General features: G+C 37.1%; 1 protein-coding gene across 1 annotated transcript in view; it reads right to left on the bottom strand.

The window, feature by feature from the left end:
- Positions 1-10,630, bottom strand: part of PRRG1 (proline rich and Gla domain 1) — a 159,706-nt gene that overhangs the window by 113,112 nt on the left and 35,964 nt on the right. The window lies entirely within an intron of this gene.

The following is a 10,630-nucleotide window of genomic DNA, read 5'->3' as shown; positions in this document are numbered from 1 at the left end:
GAGGGGAGGGGTGAAGGGGAAAGTAGGAGCATGAATCATGTAACCATGTTAAAAATGAATATTAATAAATGTTTTAAAAAATTAAAAAAAAACATCTCTGACACTTTAGGAATGTTCCACATCCTTATTTCTTCAGAATAAACCCAAATGTATTGCATTGAAAAAAAAAAATGTCAGGAACAATCTTACTCTCAGAGAATGTCTCTTAGTATAGAGATAATAAGCTATAGGTATAGAATGTTGTCTAAATTGTCAATTTGTGTGGGAGTGGTGGTGGAATATAGAATAGAAATAAAAATAACAATATAAAATAAAAAAAAATTCATTTAAAAAAGAACCAAAGTTCTTATTTCCTCAAACTACTACTTTCAGTATCATAGCCATCAATGAATCTCTCCTCCTCAAAACAACAACTTCCCTCCTAAACCCCTACTACTAAACCTATTTGTCCTAATCTCCCCACTCCTCCCAGTCTACTGCTCTATTCCATTTGGCCTCTCCTCCACATCATATGCATATGAAAACTGGTTTAGAGGTGGCAGACAGAAAAAACTAAGATTACTCCAAGCCTAACATGAGAGTAAGTAGGTGTGCTAGTGGAGTGTTCTGACACCCCATTCAAATCTTAATTGTTATCAATGGAGTATGAAGTTAGATCATAATAATCTACTATAACCAGATCATAATAATCAAGTAATACTAAGAAGATGTAAATTATTTAATTAAAACCTATTACTTTTAACTACTAAAATAAATGTCATTTATCCTATTTGTAAAGAATTTTAAAAAACCAAACCCTTACATTCCATCTTGGAATCAACACTAAGTATCAGTTCCAAGACTTAAGAGCAGTAATGACTAGGCAATTGGAGTTGTGACTTACCCAGGATCATTTGAACCCAAGACTTCTCATCTCCAGGTCTGAGTCTCTATCCAGAGTAATTTAGCTGCCTCTATAAAGAATTCTTAGAAACTCAGGGTTGAGAGAAGGGTTGTATATGGATATGGCATATCTTCAGGAACAAAATGGGAAATATTCTGCCTTTAATGTATGTCTAAAACAACATCTTTCAGCAAAAAGCATGCAAAAGAGAAGGCTGATTACAGGCAGGAAATTTGTCTATGACTTCTAATCATCAAAAAATATGATTTTAATAAGACTGACAAGGCTTATACAATCAATACTCAAAACAGGTGACTTTACCTTTTCTTTCTTAGTCCTGTTACTAAAAGATCTGATAAGCAAAAACTGACTGAACAATTTAACAAACAAGGGCTAATTGTTTTTCTACTCCAAGAAACCAAGGATCAGGAGATAGCCATTCATTTGAATTCATTCTTGAGGGGAAATATCAGTTGTTTCCCTATAAAGGTTTATGAAACAAATATAGCACTAAAAACAAAAAACAGCAATGGGAAAATGGCAACTGGAGAAAAAGTGAGCAGATGAACTGAAGTAAGCCTCCAACCTTAAACTGAGACATTTAAATGTCTAGCTTTTACATGGGCTTTGGACATTGATCAATAAAGAGTTTGCTGATACTTTCTTTAGTAGTTTTAAACTTTCTTTTTCTGATTGGTTCCAAATCAATTCAGATACATGTTTTCCTATTTATTCCCTTCTTAACCTCTTTCCTAACACTTCCTTCTCTCCTCATCTCCATCAAAGTGGAAGAAAAGGATGAAAGGGAATAATAATCAAATTAGGCTCAAATCTCCAATGTTTAGCTGTGTGCTTGTGCCCAAATCACCTGACTTCTCTGAAGGTAGTATTACCACACTTGTAAAATCTATCCACTTCTCCAACTCTAAGCCAGCAGAGTTCTCAAGCTGGTAATGCCTTCATTCCACTTCTTCCTCTTTTAATTGGTGAATTCTTCCCCAAATTTCTATTTGAGGAAGTACACATTCCAGTCAGGCTCCCTTAAAAACACAGTTTAGTTCCTGATGCTCCAGACTTAAGGCTCTCACTTTTCAAATACTTCTTAGTTCCTTCTCTCTGCTCCTCCTATCCCCCAACCTTCTTACAGCAGTCTTTTATGTATTATATTTCTCCTTTAGAATTTAAGTTCTCTGGGGCAGCTAGATGGTTCTGTGGATAGAGAACAAGGCCTAGAGACATAGGGTCCTGGATTCAAAAATGGCCTCAGGTACTTTCTAGCTATATGACTCTGAGCAACTCAACCCCAATTGCCTTGAACCAACAGCTCTTCTGCCTTTGAATCAAGATTCAGTATCATTTCTAAGACAGAAGGTAAGGGTGAACTGAGGCAGAGTGAAATCAGGAGAAGATTATACATAGTAATTAAAACATTGTGGGATGATCAAATGTAGTTAGACTTTGCTACTAACAGCTATACAATGATCTAGGACAATTCTGAGGAACTTACAAAAAAAGAATGCTATCTATCTCCAGAGAAAGAACTGTTGGAGTAGGAATGCAGATGAAAACATATGATTTACCACTTGTTTATTTGGGTATATGATTTGGGGTTTGGGGTTTTAAAAGATTACACTATTACACAAATGAATAAAATGGAAATATGCTTTGAGTGATAATACATGTATAACTCAGTGGAATTGCTGATCAATTACAGGAGGGGAGAGGGAAGAAAAGAGGGAGACAACATGAATCATGTTACTTTGGAAAACTTATGTATCTGTTAGTGGAATAAAATAAAGATACAAAAAAGACAGAAGATAAGGGTTTAAAAAAAATTTTTTTAAGTCTAGTTCTCTAAAGATAAGGATTAGCTTTTTTTGGTGGGAAGTGTAGGATTTGTATTAGTACAAGGTCTGACATATAATAAAGATTTAATAGGTGCTTTATCTAGCTACTTATCCTATCCTACATGCCTGAAATGCTCTCCCTTCTCATATTCAAATCCTGAAATCATGGATTCTTTTTTTTTATTTAAATATTTTATTTCTTTAGAAAATTTTCCCATAGATTCATGATTCATGTTTTTACTTTCCCCTTCACTCCCCCTTTCAACCACCCCCATAGTCAACATGCATTTCCACTGGTTTTAACATGTGTCATCAATCAAGACTTATTTACATATTATTGATAGTTGCATTAGTGTGGTCCTTTCGAGTCTACAACCCCAATCATGTCCACATCAACGCATGTGTTCAAGCAGTTGTTTTTCTTCTGTGTTTCCACTCCTGTAGTTCTTCCTCTGAATGTGGGTAATGTTCTTTTCCATAAGTCCCTCAGAATTGTCCTGGGTCATTGCATTGCTGCCAGTACAGAAGTCCATTACATTCGATTTTACCACAGTGTACCAGTCTCTGTGTACAATGTTCTTCTGGCTCTGCTCCTTTCACTCTGCATCAATTCCTGGAGGTCTTTCCAGTTCACCTGGAACTCCTCCAGTTTATTATTCCTTTTAGCACAATAGTATTCCATCAACAGCATATATTACAATTTGTTCAGCCATTCCCCAATTGAAGGACATACCCTCATTTTCCAGTTTTTTGCCACCACAAAAAGCACGGCTATAAATATTTTTGTACAAGTCTGTTTATCTATGATCTCTTTGGGGTACAAACCCAACAATGCTATGGCTGGATCTAAGGGCAGGCAGTCTTTTAGAGCTCTTTGGGCATAGTTCCAAATTGCCATCCAGAATATTTGGATCAGTTCACAACTCCACCAGCAATGCATTAATGTCACAATTTTGCCACATCCCCTCCAAAATCTATTACTCTCACCTGCTATCATTTTAGCCAATCTGCTGGGTGTGAGGTGGTGCCTCAGAGTTGTTTTAATTTGCATTTCTCTAATTATTAGAGATTTAGAACACTTTCTCACGTTCTTATTGACAGTTTTGTGAAATCATGGATTCTTAAAGACTCAGCTCAAGTGCTTCTTCAGGTCATTCATGATTTTTCTCCCTAAGTTCACTCCCTTCTCTATATCCCCTTCAACTAGTGCCTTCCTCACAAAAGCTCTTATGTCTGCTGTGTATGTGTCTTGTGTACATATTTACACATAAATATGTACATTGAAGTTATCATCCTATTTGTCTCCTCTCTACTGTGGCTGACATTCTTGAGAAAATCAAATAAAAACTGTGGCTCTACTTTCTTTCCTCTCTTTTTAAACTCTACTCTCTAGTTTCTAACCTCATTACTGAATTGAAATTGCTCTCTATCCAAAGTTATAGTAATGTCATCTTTAGAAAATCTAGTGGCCTTTTCTTAATCATCATCCTTCTGACTTTTTGGCAGTCTTTGACACTATCAATAATACTCTTGGTTTTTTTATGTACTTTTCTTTCTAGATTTGGTTTATCTGACACTGCTTTCTACAGGTTCTCCTCCTAACCAGCAGACTACTTCTCAGTTTCCTTTACTGGATCTTCATTCAGGTCACATCCCCTAAATGGGCATGTCAGCCAATTTTTTTTTCTATATTATTTCATCTTCTTCTATATTCTCCTATATTATTTCACTTGGTGAAATCAGTTCCCAAGGATTCAATTATCATCTTTTTTCTGATAATTCTCAGATTTGCCCAGCCCTAATCTCTCTTTTGACCTCTACTTTCACATTTTTAAATTGGACATTTCAAACAGGTGTCCTACAGACATAAAAAATTCAATATGTAAAAAACTGAATTTATTATCTTCTACCCCCTAAGTCTTCCATATTAATGTAGAAGATATTATCATCCTCTCAGTTACCCAAGCTCATAACCAAAGCATCATCCTTGACTCTATGCCCTCTCTCTCATCATCTATATCCAATCTGTTGCTAAGCTCTCTCAGTTTTACCTTTGTGATACCTCTTGAATATGTCCTCTTTTCTGACACTGACACTATCATAGTAGCAGTCTTCCTCATTTCATTTCATGCCTGGACTATTGCAGTATCCATCTGGTTCATCTCCCTGTCTCAAGACTCTCCCTACTCCTCCATTAAGCATCTAAGGTGACCTTCCCAAAAGTCAAGTATAACTATGTCTGTCTGTCTGTCTCTCTCTTTCTCACACACAGACACAGACACACACACAGACACAGACAGACAGACAGACAGACAGACAGACAGACACACACACACACACACACACACTATAAACTCCAGTGGCTCCCTATTGCCTCCAATATAAAATATAAAATGTTCTTTTTGGTGTTCAAGGCCCTTCTTATCCTTACGCTGGCCCTCTAACAACTTACTACCCTCTACATACTCTTCATTCCAAAAACATTGGCCTCTTCCTATTCCTAATGTCTCCTGGCTCTGGGCATTTTCACTGGCTCTCTACCATGCTTGGAATTCTCTCCTTTCTCATTTCTCTCACCTAGCTTTCTTGGCTTCCTTCAAGTATCAGCTAAACTCTCATCTTATGCTAATGCCTTCCCTTTCTTGATTATCTCCATTTTACCCAGTATATATCTTATCTGTACATAGTTGTTTGCATGTTATCTCTCCTATTAGATTGTGAACTCCTGGAGAGCAAAGATTGTTTTCTACCCTTCTTTATCCCCAGAGCTTAGCAAAGTGTCAGGAACACAGCTGGCCTTTAATAAATACTTGCTGGCTTCTTCTTTTCTTCCCTCTATCCTTTTTATTTGGGGGGGGAGGGGAGAGGAAGGGTTGAGGGAGAAGTTGAGAAGAGCAATCTCAATCTTTTTTACTCTGTCTTTAATTAACTATGATATAAAATTGAAGTATCTCAAATTATTTAATGGATAGTTTTTTTTTCCTATTCCCTGTTCTTAATTTAAAGGACAGGAGGAATTGCAAAGAAGCCAAGCATTTCCTTCTTTATGCTCTCTGTGTTTATGTACCTAAGGATTTATTTTATATAGGTTAATGTGGACTCCTGCCTATTACTTCCTGTGGCTTAGAGTTTATATAATTGACTAAATGCAAATAATTATGTTCCACCCAAGCTTACCAGAGAAAGATAAGGAAAGTCTTCCCCTTCTGGAGGAGGACAACTGCAAAGGATACATCCTAACAGGTGAAATTTCCATTGGCAGTATATCAGTTATAGTACAGTCTAACCTAAGCAGCCAAAAGGACAAACCTGCTTGAGAAGCCTGAGACTGCTATTCTCGCACTTGCTCTACCCCCAATGAAAAGGGCCAGATACCCAAACATTAGCAAAAGAAATAAAAGTAAAGCTTTTAATTATAAAGTTATATGACAGTTATTATGTTAACAAGATAATTGAAAAAACTTTAAATAATTAAAGATGTCCAGCCATCTCATTAGGCTTTCTTTATTTTGACCTCTGTCTTCTACATGCTCAGATTTTTTTTAACTCAGATTTTTTGCCTTAGCTTGTCATCTATTTTCTCAATAATATCCTTAAGAATTTTCCTCAGCATTTTGGGGGAGTTATTATCTTCCTTTATTAGAATGAAACAGGCAGCAAGGTATTCCACTTTACAGAATGCCAGCTTGGAGTCAGGAAGACTCATCTTTCTGAGTTCAAATCTGGCTTTATTTACATGTTCCCTTACCATGGACAAATCACTTTAATCCTGTTCGCCTCAGTTTCCACATCAGTAAAGTGAGCCAGAGAAGGAAATGCAAATCACTTTAGTATCATTGCCAAGAAAACTCCAAATGGGGTCACAAAGAGTTGGACACTCCAGAAACAAAACAACAATCACAAATTAGAAAAGTGAGGGCAGGGACTGTCTGGCCAGCTTTTATTTGTATCCCCAGACTTAGCAAAGAGCCAGGCAAACAGCTATTAAGAGCTTAATAAATGCTTTATTTCTCAATTACAAATGAAAAATTAACAGTAGCTACTCAAATTTCTCTATCGAAATGAGTTCACTGATGCTTAAGAATTAACAGCTAATGTATTTAAAACAAGAAAATCATTTCTGAAACATTAAGAATCAAATGTAATTGCTTTACTGCATACTAGGCAGACATAAATAGCTTAAGTACTTAGAAATCAAAGGACTCAGGCAGTATGTAGGGATGCAAATGAAACTGATAGTATCAACCATTTATACAGTTTAAATCATTTCAAAAGTATTAGGACCAAGAACTCATGGAATGGCATTCCCCTACACACCTGCCCATTCTACCCATGGTCACAGGAATGAGAATTTTATATTGGATCCTGGAGGATCCATTGGCTAACATTCAGTTTAATCAGAAATTATAACCAGAACCACACTTTTCTAGAAAAAGAGATTTGCAAAAATGGCTAGTTCCTATCAATTTCAGTTTCTCAAAGTCTACTGCCTAAATTTTTTTTCAGCCTGAAATGCCAGTAAATTCACCAGACATATCAGGGAAGTTGACCTCCCCATCCCCTAACCCCATCCAGATCCTTTTAAATAGTCATCTGAAGCTTTCTGGCCTTTGACACTACCTACCCTCAATCTCTGTATATACATATGTGTTCCCAGGACAAATGCATGCGTACACACACACACACACACACACACACACACACACACACTCACATTCGAGCAGCAGAAGCAGCTGTCTTTTCTCCTTTCTCCACCAAGGTTAACATTATGTCTACTCCTCAGTCTAATCATGGTAAAGGAGACTGAGAAAACCAAGGACGGTTCAATGTAAAATAGAGATAATAATAGCACCCAATTTGCACAATTGTTGTGAGGATCAAAAAATGAGTTCAGCACAATGACTGGCACATAGTAGACACTATGCTTATTCCCTTTCCCTTCCCCCCATACCCAAGAACATCTTCTGAAAAACTCTAGGTGATACAAAAGGATTAATATGGAAAAATGTTTTACATGAGAACACATGTAAAATCTATATGAGATGCTTATCATCTCAAAAGGGGTGTGGCAGAAGGGGAGGGAAGGAGGGAGGGAGAGAATTTGAGACTCAATATTTTTTGAAAAATGTTGGAAACTTTTTACATGTAATTAGGGAAATTTTTAATTTAATTTTTTTAAAAAAGAATAATCTAGGTGGTACAGTGGATAGAACACTGGACCTGAAGTCATGGAGATATGAATCCAAATCCTCCTCAGACACTTACTATGTGACCTTGGTTAAGTCACTTAACCTGTCTCGATTTCTTCAACAGCATAATGAAGATAATAATAGTGCCTACTATAAAGAGATATTGTAAAGATCATAAAAGAACCTAACAATGTCAGGAATGTACTAAGCTCTATTCTATACAAATATTAGCTATTAATAAACCAAAACCTTAAAACTCAATTCAATAAACATTTATTAAGCACCCATTGTGTGCCATGCACTTTTTAAGTGTTAGGGATACAAAAAAGAAGCAAAAAGAGTTCCTGTCTTCCTGGAGCTTACAATCTAAGTGGAGATACAACACGAAAATATATACAAAGCAAGCTCTATACAGAATAAGTAGAAATAATTAATAGAGAGAAGGCACCAGAATTATGAGGGATTGGGGAAGGCTTTCCGTAGGAGATGGGATTTTAGTTAGGACTTGAAGTCAGTCCTCAGAGTGGAGAAGGGAGAACTTTCCAGGCATGGGAGATAGCCAGAGGGAATGCTCAGAAAGAACCAACAATATGAGTGTTCTGTTCATGGAAGTGCCAGGAAGCCAGGGTCTCTGGATAAAAAGAGTGTATAATGAGGAGTAAGATGTAAGAAGACAGGAAAAGTAGAAAGGGGCCAGGTTTTTAACGACATTGAATGCCAAACAGAATATTTTGTATTTGAACTGGAGGCAATAGGGAGCCCATGGAGTTCACCGAGTTGGTTGATATGAAATATACTTAAGATCTAGAGTCACAGCTAGAAGGAGCCTTAGTAACCATCCAGTCCAGCTCCTTAATTTTACTAAAGAGGACACAGGTCCTGAGAATTGAAGTGACCTTCCAAAGGTGATAACTGACACATGGCTGAGGGAGAAACTTGAACCAAGGTCTTCTGAATGCCAGTCCAATGCCCCAGATTCACTGTCATTTCTAGATGACAAGAAATGCATTCTTCTCCTGTCCTCCAAACTGAAAGCTATTCTTCGAGTTCTTTAGAATCCAGGAATTGGATTCCTGGTCTAAAAGGACAGCCCCAATTTACTGCCAATCACCAAAAACTTCAGGGTAAATTCGACAAAACTGGGAAAGGGCCAAAGAGAAGGATGCATCAATCCACTTTGCAGCTTCTGGCTTCAGGAGCACAGAAAATAAACACGTTTTTTTCAATTTTAAAAAACTACCTCATTGTCTCCCTCCTTATGTCAATATAAGCTACTATGAAACAGTCAAGTTATATATATACAACTTTGTATAGCCACACAGCTGTCACAGGGAGCACTGCCTCGAATAATGGAAATAAAGCACTCATATTTATCTATTTATTTAAAACCCTTATCCTTACATCTCATCTGTCTTAGAATCAATGTTGTGTATGGTACCAAGGCAGAAGATCAACAAGGCTAGGTAATGGGGGATTTAAGTGACTTGCCCAGAGCTACACAGCTAGGAAGTATCTGAAGTCATATTTGAACCCAGAACCTCAAAGCCTGGTTCTCAATCCACTGATCCACACATTTATACCAGCATTTCAAACTTAAGTTTTTGGGATAAGAGGAACTCTAACCTCCACAAAGAGTTGCTCAGTTCTTAGTAGCACTAAGAGAAAACAACTGTTTCTTTGTATGAATATTTATTTATCTAAACCTTTCTTAAGCTATAAAAAACAAATTCAGGGTGGTAGCTATCTTGAAAATATTCCCCCTGTAAGCCTCTTTCCTTTCCCAATTACACTTATTCTAAGAAAGCTGAAGATCGGAGCTTCAAGTAAATTTAACTCCAAAACTTCTCCTCTTCCTTAGGGCACTTCTTTAATCATTTAGTCTCTAACATGGAGTCACTGAGTGGTAATTCATCCCCCAACCAGAAGTCATTTGACAATGTCCACACAACACTATCCCCCTCCCCAATCAACACCACCACCCCCAGTTAGATGGCTCAGTAGATAGCCTCTCTATCTACTATCCTGGAGATATTCTCTCCAGGAGAAGGGAGGTCCTGAGTTCAAATATGACCTCGGATCCTTTCTAGCTGGGTAAGATAAGGGTTTAAAAAAAATAGAGATGAAGAAATCTTCAAGATTATCCAGTCTAACTCCCTTATATTAGAAAAATTAAGGAAGGAAGGAAAAATATTTATTAAGCAACCAACTATGTGCCAGGTACTGAGCTAATTGATTTACAAGTGTTATCTTATCTCACCTACACATTATTAGCTCATTTAATCCTTATAACAGCCCAGGGAGGTATAAATGCCAATTTACTATCCCAATTTATAGTGCCTAAGGGAGGACTCCTGGAACTAGTCTTCAGATTCCAGTCCCAGAACTCTTATTTAGTATATGAGCCACCTCCAAAGACTAGCTGTAGGTGACACACTCACCAATCAGTAATAAAGCTGGGGCTGCAATACTGATCTTCTGATTACTAAGCCAAAACTCTTTGTACTATTAATGGAGGTTCCCAAAGTGTGTGTTGGGGCAGGGGTGAGGGGCACAGAATCACCACAAAGGTTCTGTGAATATAAAAATATTAACAACAGACAGTATTTATATAGCACTTAAGATTTGCAGACCCTGTTACAACTTGATCCCAGAATCACAGTTAATAAATGTCTGATGGCAAATTTGAATTCAGTTCTTCCTGACTAAGCTCA

This window comes from Gracilinanus agilis, chromosome 3 (genome assembly GCF_016433145.1).
Source record: "Gracilinanus agilis isolate LMUSP501 chromosome 3, AgileGrace, whole genome shotgun sequence".
NCBI lineage: Eukaryota > Metazoa > Chordata > Mammalia > Didelphimorphia > Didelphidae > Gracilinanus > Gracilinanus agilis.
Note: the sequence above shows the minus strand (reverse complement) of the source record. Positions and strands in the feature narration are given on the sequence as shown.